Source organism: Heliangelus exortis, chromosome 1 (assembly GCF_036169615.1).
Source record: "Heliangelus exortis chromosome 1, bHelExo1.hap1, whole genome shotgun sequence".
NCBI lineage: Eukaryota > Metazoa > Chordata > Aves > Apodiformes > Trochilidae > Heliangelus > Heliangelus exortis.
The window spans coordinates 12,711,283-12,726,809 of record NC_092422.1 but is presented as its reverse complement, the minus strand read 5'-3'; the positions used below and the strand labels follow the sequence as shown (position 1 = coordinate 12,726,809).

General features: G+C 37.7%; 1 protein-coding gene across 2 annotated transcripts in view; it reads right to left on the bottom strand.

The window, feature by feature from the left end:
- Window positions 1-15,527, bottom strand: part of CNTN5 (contactin 5) — a 590,995-nt gene that overhangs the window by 401,799 nt on the left and 173,669 nt on the right. For both annotated transcript variants that reach the window (XM_071734290.1, XM_071734300.1), the window contains exon 2: window positions 8,551-8,690. The gene's annotated coding sequence lies outside the window, so the exon portion shown is untranslated. The remainder of the gene's footprint in view (window positions 1-8,550; window positions 8,691-15,527) is intronic.

The window sequence follows — 15,527 nt, the reverse complement described above, 5'->3', positions numbered from 1 at the left end:
GTTATTTTTTCCCTGAAACTACTGATAAAAGAGTTGTGCTGCATACTACGGATGTTTAATGGCATCTCTGTTATACTTGGAAATGTTTTAGGTTTTTTATGTGAGGCCTTGGATTTTCTACTATTTTTTTAAAAGCACTCCAAAACTCAGAAATCTGTTATTTGTCAAGACCTCTCCTCCAGTTTACAGACCAGAAAAGTAACCATTTAAAGAAGAATTTTGCTGTGCTATTTGCAGCCTAGAACCCTTAAAAAATCTGCATGTTATGCAGACAAATCTAATTTTATGTCATGTGGTTATTTGAAAGATTTGAGCTATGAATATGTATTCAAGTTCAAAAACCCGAGACAAAATCAGTGTGTTGACAGCTCTTAATCTCTTCTTCTAGTCATGCAAAAAGTAGCATGGTATAAGCATTTTTATAGTATTATATCGCATTATTTCAGGTCTACAGGTATAAAACAAACAAACAAAAAACCTGATTAGAAATATATGTTTTGCAGTTGCCTCTGAAAACTTGAAAGGTATATGAATGTAATACAAAAACAGATACGGCTTACATGAAGTTAGTTATTCTGAACTGCTGTGCCTGTGTAAACTGTATAATGATAAACCTGCACAAGACTCTCAATGTCTTTTTATTTTCAATTTCAGTCTACCTGAAAAAAACAAAAAGAAAGAAAAACAAACAAACAAACAAACAAAAAAGGTATTCTCCCAAACTGCCTCCAGCTCAGGAATTTCTACAACCCAAATATCTTAATTCCATATACAATGGTAATAGTTATACAACACCTGAAAAGTGACTAGCGTGATAGCAAATCTTACAGCAAGCTGCCACAAAAAGCGCACGACTTCCTGTCTTGAAATTTCACTCACATCTAGCATACTGGTTTAGCCACAAAGCAAAAGGAAACAAAAATGTCAAAACAAAAGAGCTTTTCCAGAATTCCTAGCAATCTGTAGATCTGCTATAGAGAAGAGAGTGTAGCTGGAAGAGAATTGAACCACACATATTGCAGTGACTTTTCATTGGTTGGGCTTCATTGACTGAGCTGAAGTAACTATCACAGGACAAAATCTTGTCCTCTTTAGGTCACATTGAGCTTCATAAAAAATGGCTTATTGTAGGGACAGATTTATAGCAGATCTGTAACCTGAATACATGCAATTCCTTAAAATAGTATTTCTGTTTTCCCTGTTCTGCGATAACACAAGGCAGTGAACCACTATTAATATGTTAGACATTAGATTTTAATTAGTCTGTAGTGAACTGTAAACATATACATCACAATTTAATCTATCAAGCTATGTGCTTAATAAGAATGAAAATGATATTAATATTTGGATACTTTGGAACTTCAATAAATAGAATAGTAAATAGAACTTCAAAAACTAATATGAAGATTTAAAAAAAAAATCTTAACACAATGTCTTAATCTTATAACATTTTAACCTTTGCAGACCTATGCAGCAGTAAAATAGGAAAGTTCATCACAAAATTCAAAGTACATAACTTGATTCGACAAAATAGAAGTCTTAAAGTAAATGGGTTCAAGGTCTAACCCCCCTGCTATTCTAGTTATGTCTATTGCAAACACATAGGAAAGAGGTGAATCACTATAGCCATTTCAGGCCTTGAAAACATTAATCTTCCTAGTATACAGGCATGTCCATTGGTAGCAAGCAATCAGGCATACAAGTCTGAAACCTTATAAACTTCCTTTTTGAATTAGTATAATGAAATTAACTGTGATAACTCTCATGATTCCCCAGTCTGTGTTGCTCTCCTCACTTTGAGAAGGGAGTTGTCACTTGAGAGATGATTCAGCTGCTAGAAATGCATCTTCTGAACTGCCTCACTTCACATCAAGTAGGTATAACTCCTTACGTAATATTGAAATTTGAGCCCTTCATGTGTAAAATAGACTCTTTAAAAAACTTTTCTTATTAGAGCATTCATATCACAAATAGATTGTATGGCGTTTCCAACTCTAGTATTTATAGTTCAGAATAAAGGGCATGCATGCAGCATGGGAAACAAACAAGAGGAACTGGAAGCCATCATGCAGCAGGACAGCTATGATGTAGTTGCTATCATGGAAACTTAGCGGGATGACTGGAGTGCTGCCATGGATGGCTACAAGCTCTTCAGAAGGGACAGACAAGGTAGCAAGGTAGGAGAGGTGGAGGGGTGGCTCTATATGTTAAAGAGTCTCTTGCCTCTATAGAACTCGAGGTCAATAATTATAAGGTTGAGTGCCTGTGCGTCAAAATCAGGCAAAAGGCCAACAAGGCTGATATCCTGGTGAGAGTCTGTTATAGACCACCCAACCAGGATGATGAGAGTGGTGAATTATTTTACGAGCAGCTGGCAGATGTCTCAAAATCATCAGCCCTTGTTCTTGTGGTTGACTTTAGCCTAACAGATATCTGCTGGGAACTCCACACAGGAGAGAAGAAGCAGTCTAAGAGATTGCATAGAGGATAATTTCCTACTCCAGCTGGTAAATGAGCCAACCAGGGATGGATCCCTGCCAGACCTGTTCACAAACAGAGAGTGATTGGTGGGAGATGTAGTGGTCAGAAGCCTTCTGGGGCACAGTAACCATGAAATAATAGAGTTTTCAATACTTGGGGATGCAAGGAGGGACAACAATAAAACCTCTATGCTGGGCTTCTGGAGGGCAGATTTTGGCCCATTCAGAAGACTGATTCAGAGTGTACCCGGGGAAACAGCCCTTGAAAACAAAGGGGTCCAGAAGGAGCCCTTTGCTTCAAGAAGCAAACCTTAAATGCAGAGGAGCAGATTGTCCCTGTGTGCTGAAAGGCAAACCAGAGGGGAAGACAGCTGCTCTGTCTGAACAGGGAAATTTTGAAGGAAATTAGGGGAAAAGAGAGCTTACAGGCTATGGAAAAAAGGGCTGGCTACTCAGGAAGAGTTTAGGAATATAGTTAGGTCATGTAGAAAGAAAATGAGAGAGACAAAGGCACAGTTTGAACTTAACTTTGCCACTTCTGTTAAGGGTAACAAAAAGTCCTTCTACAGATACATCAGCAGCAAAAGGAGGGGCAGAGAAAACTTCCATTCTTTGTGGGACATGGGGGGAAACATAGTTACCAAAGATGAGGGAAAGGCTGAGGTATTTAACACCTTTTTTTAGCTCAGTTTTCAACAGTAAGACAGGTTGTCCTGAGGACAGCTGGCTTCTGGGGCTTGTAGAGAGAAACAAGAAGCTGAGTAGCCCCCCTGTAATCCAGGAGGGAACAGTTGGCAACCTGCTGAGCCGTTTGGATCCTCACAACTCTATGGGATCAGATGGGATCCACCCCAGGGTGATGAGGGATCTGGCGGAAGAACTCTCCAAGCTGCTCTCCATCAGTCCTGGCTCACTGGAGAGGTCCCAGATGATTGAGAGTTGGTGAATGTCACTCCAATCCACAAAAAGGGATGAAAGGAGAACCAAAGACATGTCACCCTGACGTCAGTGCCTGGCAAGGTTACAGAGCAGATCATCCTGGGGGCAATCACACAGCACCTACAGGACAGGGGATCAGACCCAGCCAGTAGGTCCTGGGAAGGGCAGGTCCTGTCTGACCAACCTGATCTCCTTTTACGCTCCTGGTGGATGAGGGGAAGGCTGTGGATGGAGTCTACCTGGATTTCAGCAAAACCTTTGACACTGTCTCCCACAGCATTCTCCTGGAAAAGCTGTCAGCCCAGGGCTCAGACAGGAGCACTCTGTGCTGGGTTAGGAACTGGCTGGAGGCGACCAGAGAGTGGTGCTGAATGGTGCTGATCCAATTGGCGGCTGCTCACCAGTGATGTCCCCCAGAGATCAGTGCTGGGCCCAGTTCTGTTTAATATCTCCATTGATGACTGAGATGAGGGGATTGAGTCCATCATCAGCAAATTTGCAGATGACACTAAGTTGGGGGGGAGTGTGGATCAGCTGGAAGGCAGGAGGGCTCTGCAGAGGGACCTGGACAGACTGGAGAGTTGGGCTGATTCCAACGGGATGAGGTTCAACAAGGCCAAGTGCCGGGTCCTGCACTTTGGCCACAACAACCCCATGGGGAGCTCCAGGCTGGGCACAGAGTGGCTGAGAGCAGCCAGGCAGAAAGGGACCTGGGACTCTGGATTGACAGGAAGCTGAACATGAGCCAACAGTGTGCCCAGGTAGCCAAGAAGGCCAATGGCACCCTGGCCTGTATCAGGAACAGTGTGGCCAGCAGGTCCAAGGAAGGGATTCTGCCCCTGTACTCAGCGCTGGTGAGGCCACACCTCGAGTCCTGTGTCCAGTTCTGGGCCCCTCAGTTCAGGAAGGATATCGAGGTCCTGGAGCAGGTCCAAAGGAGGGCAACTAGGCTGGTGAAGGGACTCCAGCACAGATCCTATGAGGAGAGGCTGAGGGAGCGGGGGGTGTTCAGTCTGGAGAAGAGGAGGCTCAGAGGAGACCTCATCACTCTCTACAACTCCCTGAAAGGAGGTTGCAGCCGGGGGGGGTCGGTCTCTTCTTCCTGGCAACTCTCAGAAAGACAAGAGGGCATGGACTTAAGCTCTTCCAAGGGAGGTTTAGGTTAGATATTAGGAAGAAATTCTTTACAGAGAGGGTGATCAGGCATTGCAATGAGCTGCCCAGGGAGGTGGTGGATTCTCCATCCCTGGAGGTTTTTCAGAAGAGCTTGGATGTGGCACTCAGTGCCATGGTCTGGAAAACACAGTGGTACTGGATCAAGGGTTGGCCTTGATGGTCTCAGAGGTCCTTTCCCACCTGGCTGATTCTGTGATTCCGTGATCTTTAAGGTCCTTTCCGGCCCTAACCCTTCTCTGATTCTATGAAAATTATTTTGTTCTGATTTGAATGGAGAAACACTGAATATTCAAGTAGCCATTGAGCAGATTTCTATAAATTTATTGAATTAAACTCATTAATTAAGCACAAGCTCATTTTTTCATGGCAGAAATCACATGATGAACTGTCATTCAAGCTTCTTGTTTTTCAGAAAGATAGTTAAAGCTAGAGAAAAAAACATTTAGAGTAAAATCTAGAATTATCAATACGTGAAACTGAATGCCACTATATGTACAAGCGGTGGCTTTCTCCTCTCCACACTTCTGAGCTTATACAACCCAAAGCAATCACAATTTCCAGGAAAAAGCTACTGCATTCATCACCTTCAGAGTCAGAGTTATTTCTTTTTTAGACAGAGTTATTCTGGATAGCTTTTGCTGGCTTTTGCTTTTTGCTACATGTTGAAAAAACAACTTTGGTTGGGGGAACTATCCCCATGGAACGTGAATGAGCAGAAGGACAGAGTCTGAAAGGAAAATTCAAAGCCAGCTGCATCAGAGCAGCAACCCAGAGCTAAAACATCAATTTTCGAAATAATCAAACCACTACTTAACACATGAAGTACTCAATAATACAATACATTATTTTATTTGCCCTGAATACATTATAAGAATCATTAGAAGTGAATTCAGTAAACACTTTTTTCACATATAGTTTTGAGTGAGTAGAATTTCTGGCAGCTACCCAAACAGGTCACCACGAGCAGGATAATGTGGCAATCTGTTATCATTAGCTCTGTTGGAAAGGTTCTGAAGACACTAGAGAGAATTAAATGACCTGGAAAACTCAGTCTATGGAAAAGTCTATTGTACTCATCTCCGTTATTTCCACCTCTATGCATCACTGGAACAGTGGAACAACATGATTTGCAGTGGTGACAAAGATAAAGGTCATTTTTCTGTTTTTCTTTTATCCAGCATGAGCCACTTAAGGATTGTTAAATTCCACATATGCAGAAAATGACTAATTCATGTCAGGTCCTTCCACTCTCTCATATGTTAATTTATTGAAATGTTCACATTTGGAATACAATGCAGAGTTCTATTTTTGAAAATCACTGCTACTTTTGCTCTTGTCCATCACCGTTAGAACTGTCAGAATTTCAGATGGTCTAAAATAACAATATACAACCCTCCTACGTAGCCCATTTTAGAAACTGTTTTTCCTAACTAGTCCAAATTTTTCCAGACAAATTTGAAGGGAAGAGTGGTTCTGAAAAGATTTATTAAATGTAATCACTATGACAAGGTCCACATGGTAAAGACAGATACTATGAAAAAGACTGACATATCTTATTCAAAAATGTGCATCAGAAATTTCTTTTGTTTATGCAAGCTTTGGTGATGTTGTTCTACATTTATCTGAGTGATTAACTTAAAATGAAGAATCCAACTTTGACATGCACCAGCTATTCTGATTTAACAGTTGTCTACATAAGTCTTATTCCTTGGAAATGCAACAAAAGGTAAGCACAGAAAAGAAAAGAGAAACAATCATAGGCAGAAGATTGGAAATACTAGAGAATTTGTGCATTGTGGAAAAGGAGGGATGAAAGTATTCTTGGACCTCAAAGCTGAGAGGAAATTCAAGGGATTACAGTCAGGGGAGATGTGTGTTCTTCCTAGATTTGTTTTATTTTACACTCTGTACTTACTGAGATTCTGAGGGCATGAAATATGAAAGATAATTTTTGATGGCATATTCTTCATCAGTAAATAAGCCAGGTCCTGCTAAAGCATAAAGGTGCCAAAATTGTCTTCCTTTTTTATAGAAGTGGGAAAAAATCTAGCTTGATTTCTATTCCACTGGTAATTTCTGCTATTTATTTACATGAGAATTTCGATAAATTAACACTTCAACATTTCTTAGGAATGGACCACATGGATTTAAGAAACAGACACAAAACTCAGTCCTGCTCTAATGCAAAAGAAGATTAAGTTAACATCATGCATAAAAGCTGGCAAGCCAGAAATTAGTTCTATCACCTGATATAGATTTATGTAGAAAGGAGATCTACATAAATGATCCTGGCATATTTGTCAAATTGGACTACCAAAGCCTCTAGCCTAAAAACTAACAGAATCTGACATGGTATACATAATTATTCAACCTACAAATGGTTATCACTTTGAGAAACAGAAATCTATTGCAACTTAAATTTTCAAAATTATGGTTTAAATTTATCTTTGCTGTTCTTTGGCAAGAGGAGAGAGTGATTTTCCATTTATAGATTGGGAAAAAAACTCTTCCCTCTTCTCTCCTCCTACCTACCATCTTTTGCTTCTCAAGGACATTAAAGACACCTTTTAGATGCCAGAATGCCTGCTTTCCATGCACTCAGAGTCAATATGCTTATTTATATAAGGAATATCTTTCAATAAATCTATGACTCTAATAAGTCTTGGACAGAGAAAACAAGGTAAAATTCACCTGACACCTCTTCTCTATATTTCTAGTGATCACAATAGATTGGCAGGAACAGGAAAATTAGTTAAACTGTGTCATATTTAAAATGACGCTGTGAATTTACTCATATCAAGTTCATCAGTTGTCACACAATTATGTCTGTTGGGAGGTCACTCTCTGTCTCATTATTACAATGGTTTTCTAGTTTTCACATATGATTCTCAATTAGTTGGGCAGGCAGGCAAAACATTTGACATTAAAAAATGAACTATGTGCTTCCATATATTTTTGCACAGCCACACATTACACTTGAGCAAGCTCTTTATGTTGACCTATTAATAAACCACAGTTTGAGGTTGAGAATAAAGAGTCATCTGAAAAATTAATTAGAGGTGCTCTGAACTACATGATCATAAGTCATTCAGCTATTAAATGATGAAGCACTCCAGTTAACACATAACTGCAGACATTTATTCCATTTTATTTCCATCTGTGGTTGTATTCATGATAAAGTGAATATCCATCGTTCATCTGGATAATGAATATCAGATTCAAATTACTCATACCTACAGCTGCTATATCACACTGGTTTATATCACAATAGGCTCTTAATGAGCACACCACTTCTGATATTCATTTGCTTCATTAATACAGATTTGTATTTATTCAAAATTTCTAATACAAAAAATGCTCTGAGTTAGTCAAGCCACTTCATATTACTTGGGAACAAATTGACGGATTGCCTAACAGGGATTAGGTCACTAAATGTCAGCATCCTTGATTTTTAGGTTTACCTTCATGAGAACCTGCTGGTGATTTCAGATTGCTCTAGCAAGTGCACTGTATTCTAGAACTAGATCAAGCCACACCGAAATACCCGGGAGGTTAGAAGTGCAGTATTGACTTTTTTTCCAAGCCTTGTCTAAAGAGTTTTCCAGATTTAATCAGATACTTAAAAATGAGACATTACTTTCTAAAAAGCTATTCACTGCATCCAGGTTAAATGTGTGCTTATCATATGATGTACTTATTATATGACTATTTTACAACATTTATAAGGAATGGTAAACACTTTCAAGACAAAACCTTCTACAAACATGTCGAGAAAAATAATATTATACGGAAGAATGGATTTATTTTTTTTAATCCATGTTCCATTTTTAAGCTTATTCAGGTTAAATTGCTAGTGAAAGCTTCTGTGTTTGATTTTAATTTTATAAAATAATTAATGCAAGCAATAACACTAATGGACATATTCCATAAGCAATGTAGTTTAAATATCACTTACCTCAGCTCCCCTACCACATGTGCAGAAGCTTTTCTTGAAAACAGAAATTATCTCCACAGAATAGGCTTTTTATGAATGAAAACTGGTGATGCTCAGGGGCTGAACTGAATAACAATCTATTAGGACTCCTCTTTGGCACTCTATGAGAAAACAAAAAGAAGGAAAAACAAAAGTTAAATGTATGTGCATTTGAAGTCTTAGAAGACTCAAATCTTGATTCTGAGTTATCTTGCTTCAGAATAGATACAGGAGTCAAAAGTGGTTTGACTTTTGCTGTTTGGGGAAAAACGGCATTTCTTTCAACAAAAAATTAATAGAAATGCAGAGTTCTTTTTTTATTTGCTACCCTGTAAAGAAAGGATGTTGTTGAGAACAGCACAGTTAACAAATCAACAGTATTAGCCTTTTATGATTATGTATCCTAATCTATACCGGAAGGGATATAAAATATTTTCTGTTGTTTGAATTTAAACCAACTCATGAGCATTTTTCTGAAGATGCCTTGTCATATTATTATTTATTTTACAGTGACCTTTTTCATGCAATTACAACTTCATAAATTACTCCCTTTTCAATGAGTAATTTGAAATTGGTTTTAGGATGACAAGCCAAATGCTAGAAGCATGTGTAACCATTTGGCTTATCATCCTAAAAAATACAGCATAATAACTGTCTAAAAATAATATTGTTTGAACAAGAGTCTTTTCTATCTATATTTCCAGTCATTAAGTTGGTAGCAACAGAGAAATCATGACAATTTCAGTATGTTTGAGCAAGTGTTAGCAACTTTAATAGAAAACTTGAAATAGAAAACTTTTTTGAATCAGTTAATTTCCACATGAAGATTGAAAAGCAATCTTTTTACTACAGAAGTTTCCATTAACTAAGAAGGAAGCACTGATAAACCATCTTAAAGCCTTTATTTTTCCCCGTTTTTCTTGTAGTCAACCTGAGTTATGTTTTCAGATGCTTCTTTTCTGGAAATCAGTAAGCATCTGGGAATTATATCTACTAAATACTTTTAGGCTTAGTAAAAATAAATAACCAAATGAATAAAAGCTAATTAACCATCCTAGTCAGACCTATCTATGTCACTGCCAAGAAACATTGTTTAAAGTTTTCTACCAAAGGCACTTTGATAGAACTTACTACCAATTTTGTAGCTACAGCACTTGAGAATTTTGAACAATCTTTCTTCACTGCATTGGCCTTGAAGTTTGAGTTAATAAAATTTACACAATGTTTGCTTTTAGAAAGGCATTGAATCCAGGGACTTACATTGCACATGTGCTTACATTGCACATTTAAAAACAAAGATATTGATACAAGGGAGAAATTCTGATGCTGTTTTGATTAACTCTTGTTAGACCACCCTAGCGAATCAGAATACATAAGTGATATTTCAGCTTGATCCTGTACTGCTTCAGTGACTCAAAGATGCATCTGCAGTTCAGACAGCATCTAGATTTGTGAGTCAGAGAAAGGAACACTGCTCACTTTTCTGCTAGATCTGTCTACCTTGTAGAAAATAGCAAACTTTTATAAAGTTTATGAAGAGAAAAACTACAGAAAATGAGTGATGAAGCCACCATGCTGGAAGACAGAGAATTAGATATAATTTCCTTTTCCATTACAGTATTTTTTGGTTTTAATCACTATGATAATTATTTTTGTGAGTACTTATCCATGTGAGTAAACCTACAAATACACTCCTCTCCTGGTCTAGTTGTCATGCAGATCATTGAGTGGTAAAAATTCTTAATCTTATAAACCTTCAAAGTTGTATTTCATGGCACGCCTTTGACAACTTTACTAAGGAATTCCATCCCTCCCAACTGTCTTTTAAGCATTTGTTTCTTATCACCCATTTAGAATTATATCCTGAAAGGAAGTTAGAGGTTAGGAAAAAAATATTTCCTGTGAGTGTGGTGAGACACTAGAATAGGTTACCCAAAGAAGCTGAGAATGCCCTCTCTCTGGAAGTGTTCAAGGCCAAGCTGGATGGGGCCTTGAGCAACCTGATCTAGTGGGAGGTGTCCCTGCCCATGCAGGGGGGTTGGAACTGTATGATCTCTATGTCCTTTCCAACCTTAGCCTTTCTATGAGGGAAACATTACTCATCCTTGAAAGGAATACCTTCAGCTGCCACTTCTGGCAGAAGCACTTCCACACAACCATTGTTTCTTTCCTTTGACTAAAATATGAGACTCTCCCATCAGCATCTGGACATCACAGACCTAAGCAACAAAGCATCTAATTTACCTAAAAGGTAGAAAAGTCACTAGATATACTCTGAATGGAATGGAATCTATAGTCCAATGAGTAAGATATTGCTATTGCTATTAAGTGGTCTTTGTACTAACTTTGCATAGCTTCAAGAGTGGGGTTTGTCAGGTTTACTTTGTCAGAACTTGTTTCACCAAGCTAAACTTTGTTGTATCTGGGAGAGCTGTAACAGAATTTTCCAAAATGACCAAATGACTAGGCCCATTTCATTTTGTTTTCACTTATCCTTTGTTGGTACACTTTTCATTTGGGTATTAGTAACAAGTAGCTATTCAATGACTATTTATGACCACCAGAATGACATAGCATAGAGGAATATAGCAGTGCTATGAAAAAACAGACCTTGAAAGTGAGGATACAGTGTAGAGAGGGGCAGGCATACAAAGTTAAGAGAAAGGACACAGGCTGATGATGGAGACCCAACAGCCATAAATAGCACACAAATGGTCAGGTAAGAAGATATGGACCTACCAAAATCATTTTTACAGGCAACAAAGAGAACAAAGATCATGTATCTAACATATGTGAAGTGCACTATAAATAGAAAATCCAGATGAAACATACACTTGAAAAACAGTGAACAAATAGAAAGTTGCAAGCATGTCAACAGACATATAAAAAAAAGCCTATGTGAGTCATAGATAAGGAGATATAAATGATCCACATGAATCCCATTAATATCTAGCTGTACTCAATCTGCAGTATAAAGCCAACCTGTGGATCCAGAAGGTGCTGGAAAATCAAACTTAACACAGTAAAATTGGTAAATACTAGGAGCGTGTTTATGGAAATTTCAAGTTCTCCTGCAATAGTATTTTTTTTTTTTTTTGTAATAATAGGAACTTAACTAATAATAATCCTTCAAGTAGACAATTAGAATTTAAAATATACTAACAATAAATTATTGAATTTACATGTAAAGTGTGTTTCTTTTTTTGGTGATAAAAATATCTTGAGCATAAAAATTCCACTTCCTTGCAACACCTTTTAGAACTGATTCCTGGATGTTATTAAGCGGATCAATCATTTGCCTGCAGGGTATACAACACCACCTGGGAAAGGCAGACAGTGTCCTTAATAACCATGTCCTCCTGTGGTGTTCACATAAATATATATATATATATATATACACACACATATATATGTATACATATTAAGGGTTTTTTTGTAGCGGAAGTTAGAAACACAGATAGAAATTATCTGTTGAAATCATATCAAACCACTTAGATATGATTTGCATTTGACTTTTCTGTTTCCTTGAGTTCCTTTCTCTTGCATATGTCTCTAAGGTATTTATCTGTGATTTGTGTGAGATAAACCGTTACTGTTACAATATGTGTTGCTACCTATCCATATGCCTATACATTAATATTTTTCATTTTTACACTGATTTAACATGAAGTAGCAGGGACAATTTGTGAATTTTTTTACTGCTAATGGGCAGATTTAATCTTGTAAAACATTTTGGTTTTCAATTAAAAATATGCTATGTTATTTTCAGCTTTGAACTGAATGTCACAAAAATTTTGAGAAAAAGGCTGCACAATAACATGGAAGTATGATGCATTTAAAGCAGAAAACCCACTATTTATTCAGAATTCTTATTAGATAGAAACATATGCTGATCACCAAATGTTACAGAAGGTGGACTAGCTGTTAGGTTTCAGTAACTGGAAGAAACAATAAATTACAACTTTTACTTTTACAGCCCATTACATCCAAAGGTCTAAAACCTTTTTGTGGTTATTTGCAAGCCCCAGAGTACTCTAGTGTAGAGTCTTATACTTTCCAACTTCCTGTGACTAATAGGTGCTATGCTATGGAGTGAACAGGAAATTAGAGTAGGAGAGAGAAATCTGTATCCACATAAAGGCTATACAGGAAGGCTGTGAAGAATAGCCCACTGTAGGGATGTGCAGTCTCCCAGTGAACCTCAGACAAGACAGATTATGTTTTCATTAATGATCATTTAAGAATCCGTGTTAGGAAGGGGAAACAGTAATAAAGTTATTAAATACTGTGGAAGGGCAAGATAGGACAGGGAGACAGAGAGGTAATAAGTTTGGGAGATATTTGACTGAGATGTACTGCAGTTAGAAAAAAATAGATCTTTCATACAGATCTTCACTTTTGACCTCTCACAGGGAACTTAGGCCTTTTAAAGTTTCATTTTGTGTAGAAGCACAGTCCTTCATGTTTCCTTAAAACAACAGAAAACTGACTTGCCCTACTGTGTTAAAAGAATCTACTGATTCTGATGCAGCACAGTACAGAAAAATAGTTACCTTTTGTTCACCTGCCTATTCAGTAATTCCACTTTTCTTCTTGAAGTGGCTAAATATGATTTTACCCCCACTTCATTTAGCCTCTCTCCTATTATGTCAAATGGGTCCATAGATCTTAGCTAAGTTGAAAATGTGTCAGGCCAACATCAGCTGTATGGCAGAAAGAAGCTTCTCTAAGAAATGTAATGCCTCCCGCATTGAACTGAAGGAAACTCCAGGCATCTTTAGACAGTTGAAGCAGCTCCCACTATCTGTGTCTGTACTAGAGGCAAGAGGTTCCTGCTGTGCAATCAGGCTACCTGGTGACTGCAAGGCAGACAGCATCATTGTCAGAAAGCATATTTTCCACTAAAATCAAAGACAAATGTGTTCCTAAACGTCCTCTGGGAGGTCTTGTAAAGTAGGTTAAACTGAAGAATATGCTTGCTATAAAAGAACCAACTATATCCACTGTGTTTCAAAACTACTTTTGAATACTTACTGCAGTGTTTTCCATTTAGCATCTTTTCTTTCTGGTTTTCTGCTTCAATCTATTTCTGGTAGCAACAGTTTTCACAGGTGAAGATTAAAAGGGAATGTGAGAACAGACATAGGCAGGTATATCAGGAAATCTTAAAGGCAAGAGATTGCTTGTTATCAGGTGTACTGAGCATTACACAGGTTTTCAAATTTCAGCCCAAGCCTTTTAAAAGACAAGATAATTTAAAATAGAGCTTGAACACTTACAACCACTCCATGAGTTAGCGATTTCCCCCACCTTCCACTATCCTTTAATTTCTGGTTTGATTTTTTCCATATAGGAACTGAAGATATAACACATCCCTTAATGGAACATAAGCAAGGATTCCTACTGATTTATCTGGAAGTGTGAAAGTTCTTCTGTACTTGTGTGATGGGCAATAGTTTGGTCAGCTCAAGGGAAGGTGAGTCTAAATGCAAACTTAAGAAGAAAATTATTCCACTTAGAAACTAAAAGCTGAATCCTGCAGTGGTGAGAAATTGTTATTTACAGGCACAAGGCAAGCAGACACGAGGGGATGATATGTATCACACAGTGAGTGTCAGGTTATGATCCTAAAAGTGATTTTTAGGCTGTTCACTACAGTTAATATATTCAACGTAAAGGAAAAAAAATTACCAAAACCATTAATATGTCAATAATAAGAATTTCTTTCAAATATATGCATGCTGTCTGGAGCTCAATAATTAAAAAAAAAATCAGTCTAGCAGAAAGAGGTGGAATGTTATTCAAGTCTTTAAATATATAGTACATATTCATCTTTAAATGTAAATGATATCTTGATATTCACCAGTACTTTTGTACTGACTACTGAAAATCTGCCAGAAACTTCAGAAACAGTGGGAATGATCCCAGAATACTCCTTCTTCCTCCCTGCATTATAATAATATTCATGATGACTGTAATATCCAAAACACTTCGCACTGGTGTTGTCTACAGTGTATCTCATGTTTTCTCAGTAGAAGTAAATGTCCATTTTCCAGAAGGAAAAACATGGAGAAATGAACTGGCAAGTGAAAGATCACAAGCAACCCGTGACAATAGAGTTGAATGAGTTACAATGGGCATTTTCAGTAAACTGTGTAGTTCAACAACAAAAGAACCCAATTATTTAAATGCAGATTTTGACAAAGCAAATTCTCTGGTAGGAAATCATTCCTAGCCTGATACATGAAACTTTGAAGACACACACTCAGCTCCAAAAGAAGACTATTTGTCCCAGTGGGCAAATGTCTGTGGGTGGTGTAATGTTTAGCTTCTCTTTCCTGTTTCTTTAGCATCAGAAGAGAAATCTGTAAAAGGTGAATAACACAGTGTTGAGTACTTTGGGATTTTACTGTAAATCATAACTAATATATAACTTTATGATACAAGCAGCCAAAAAGTGTGGTAGAAAAGGGGAAAATCAGTACAAAAATATCTGCTGGTCTGGGAGCTATGAGCCTGGGAACTTGGCCTTGAAACTAGACCAGAAATATCCCTGAAAATAGAGTTGGCCTCTTTGAAGTACAGGTAACGAACCTAGAGACAGGTGACAACCTGAGATGCAATCAGTAAGCACAAAACCCAAGAAACTCTAACAGCAACTTATTATATGAAACAGTAGAAGCAGTCTTGGAAAATGAAATTGGACTAAAAGAGCAGAAACATCTGTTTGCTGTCCCAGGTGACTACATTAACATCTATTGACTGATCAGAGTGATAGTATTCTATGCCCTATCTCTACAACATAAAGGGACTTTTATCAAAAAAATGGAGCCTCCCTCTGTGAGAACTTCTCAAACTATACCTCTACTTCACTTAATAAGTTGAATCACGCGTGAACTTTATTTAGTATCTTTCACTGGGGATGCCTGGCTGACTCCAGACTCCATGACATGGATGAT